At 37.1% G+C, this 3,044-nt stretch overlaps 1 protein-coding gene across 1 annotated transcript in view; it reads right to left on the bottom strand.

The window, feature by feature from the left end:
- LOC107297214 (lipoxygenase homology domain-containing protein 1-like) overlaps positions 1-3,044 on the bottom strand; it is a gene marked incomplete at its 3' end in the record, with an annotated part of 116,762 nt that overhangs the window by 43,359 nt on the left and 70,359 nt on the right. The window lies entirely within an intron of this gene.

Consider the following 3,044-nt stretch of genomic DNA (forward strand, 5'->3'; position numbering starts at 1 on the left):
AGGGAGGGAGGGAGAAAGAGGGAGAGGGAGAGGGAGAGGGAAAGGGAGGGAGGAAGAGAGAGGGAGAGGGAAAGGGAAAGGGAGAGGGAGGAAGAAAGGAGAGAGAGGGAGAAGAAGAGGGGGAGGGAGGTAGAGAGGGAGAGGGAGAGTCAGAGAGAAAGGAACGTGATATGTAATTTTGAATATATATTATCAAGAAGAAGGCTATTGAGTGATGAATTAACATATTGCTTATGACAATTAACTATATCTATTATTGTTAGTTAAATACATGTACCTAGACATTATGCTGTTTGCTAAATATTGAAAATGTTATTTGGAAAAAACCCAACCCTAACCCTAACCCTAACCTTTATCCCGACACCACCTTATCTCTCCTAACCCTATAAAAACTAATAAAATTTATATAACAACAAATAAATAAATAAATACTGTAAATTCACTGCTTTGGTTTCTTTAAAATTTGGATACGCACTTTTTAGGCTGTTCCTGTGGATTTTAAGCATCGTGCTGCATTTTGCTCTGCCCTACGAAATAAAATGAAAGGAGGACCTGCCCTTAAGTGCAGCGTTCAACCAAGATGGAGAAAGCTCTGGTCCTATTAGCCTTCCACAAGGCCTGGACATCCAGATGTTTCCCTCACGCGCTTGGCCAGATGTTAGCTGAGCCTGACCTGAAATGACTTTGAATGGAAGATGCTTATTCTGCATCGCGGTGTTTTGTTTCCCGCTTTCTGTTTTTTGGGTTTTTACAGATACAGACACAGAGCTGGGTGGCCATATTAATTAACCATCTCAATAAATATAGATGAAATGTGTGAGGTCACATGAAAAAAGGATACATTCCAAGAAAAAGATAATTTAGGACAGGTGCATACAAGCATGAGGTTATTTTTTTGTATATAAAACTGCATGTGTAAGGGGGAAAAAATCTGTATAACTAGAAAATTTCTTTGGAGAGTTGTTTTTTAAAAAATAAATAAATAAATAAATACCTGAAACCCAGTGATACAGAATAATATTTAATTGCATCTTATAATGATTCAGGCATCATTTATCTTTTGGAGGAATGAGCACCGAAGACTTTGTTTTGTTTTTTTTCAAACATCCACCTGACAGGGATTAATTCCTCTCAGATGGCAGCCAATTTCTCCTTAGCCTTTCATTTCCTTCACTTCCTATTTGTATACTATAATAACAATAACAACAACAATAATAGGAGGAGGAGGAGGAGGAGGAGGAGAAGAAGAAGAAGAAGAAGAAGAAGAAGAAGAAGAAGAAGAAGAAGAAGAAGAAGAAGAAGAAGAAGAAGAAGAAGAAGAAGAAGAAGAAGAAGAAGAAGAAGAAGAAGAAGAAGAAGAAGAAGAAGAAGAAGAAGAAGTAGTAGTAGTAGTAGTAGTAGTAGTAGTAGTTGGAAGGGATCTTGGAGGTCTTCTAGTCCAACCCCGTTAACTAGCTATCCTACATGACCTTGAGAAAATTAAGTAATATTTGGATGGGACTTTTTTTCTTTTCTTTTTCTTTTTATTCTTTTTTAAAACATTAAAATGGATGGATGGATGGATACATAGATATATAGATACATAGATACAGATAGATATAAACACTGTAGAAAGATAGAGATACTGCAGATATAGGAAGATAGATAGATAGATAGATAGATAGATAGATAGATAGATAGATAGATAGATAGATAGATAGATAGATAGATAGATAGATAGATAGATAGATAGATAGATAGATAGATAGATAGATAGAAAAGAAAGAAATGGTTGATAGAAATAGAGAGAGACAGATAGACAGGCAGACAGATAGATAGATGATAGGTAGGTAGGTAGGTAGGTAGGTAGGTAGGTAGATAGATAGATAGATAGATAGATAGATAGATAGATAGATAGATATGGATAGATGGATGGATGGATGGATGGATGGATGGATGGATGGACGGACGGACGGACGGACAGACAAGATAGATAGATAGATAGATAGATAGATAGATAGATAGATAGATAGATAGATAGATAGATAGATAGATAGATAGATAGATAGATAGATAGATAGATAGATAGATAGATAGATAGATAAAGAAAGAAATAGATAGCAAATGGTTGATAGAAATAGAGATAGAGACAGATAAACAGGCAGATAGATAGATGATAGGTAGACAGACAGACAGACAGACAGACAGACAATAAACAAACACACCATCCCTTACATTTCTCAATCTCCATGATTTCGCTGGGGTAAACCTCAATCTGTACCTTCCCGTCAGCTTCGTTTTTGTCAAGCCATCGGTTGCAGGGGAAGTTGTACATCTTGCCGTGGACGGGGATAATAATCTGAACGCTGCCAAGGTGCCAGCCTGCTTGGAGGCCCACGTTGTCGTGCCCGATGAGAATCCGGTGGATCTTCAGAAAAGAAAGCGGAAGGAAGGAAGTCAGGAAGTCAGGAAAGAAGAACAGTGTGTGTAACACCTTCTTAAAAGATCCACTGCTGCGGTGATACGTAAAGGGCATCTGAGTTGGTAAAGGAAGCAGCCTTATGGGTTTTCAGCACGGCATCAACATTTTCTGGTAGATGTGGGCTAAATAGGAGAATATTTGTAATTCAGGGTTGAAATAAACAAGTCTTTGGTGCTCGCGGACCTCCGTTGTTTTCTTGCCGACGTTATATTATGTCTGGAAGGTGGCTCCAGGACTCCCAAGACAAACGAACTCATTTGGGATTCCAGGAACTAATTTTACTGGAGCAAAGTGTTTGCAAAGGCTGGTGGACCTCACTCATGCAGGAGAATAACCCCCACGTACAATTCTTAAAAGCATACATTAAATAATAATAATAATAATAATAATAATAATAATAATAATAATAATAATAATAATAATAATAATAATAATAATAATAATAATAATAATAATAATAATAATAATAATAATAATAATAATAAAGTTGGAAGGGACCTTGGAGGTCATCTAGTCCAACCCCCTGCTCAGGCAGGAAACCCTATCCCATTTCGGACAAATGGCTGTCCAGTCTCTTCTTAAA

Source organism: Protobothrops mucrosquamatus, unplaced genomic scaffold, assembly GCF_001527695.2.
Source record: "Protobothrops mucrosquamatus isolate PMUCROS unplaced genomic scaffold, P.Mucros_1.0 scaffold3188, whole genome shotgun sequence".
NCBI lineage: Eukaryota > Metazoa > Chordata > Lepidosauria > Squamata > Viperidae > Protobothrops > Protobothrops mucrosquamatus.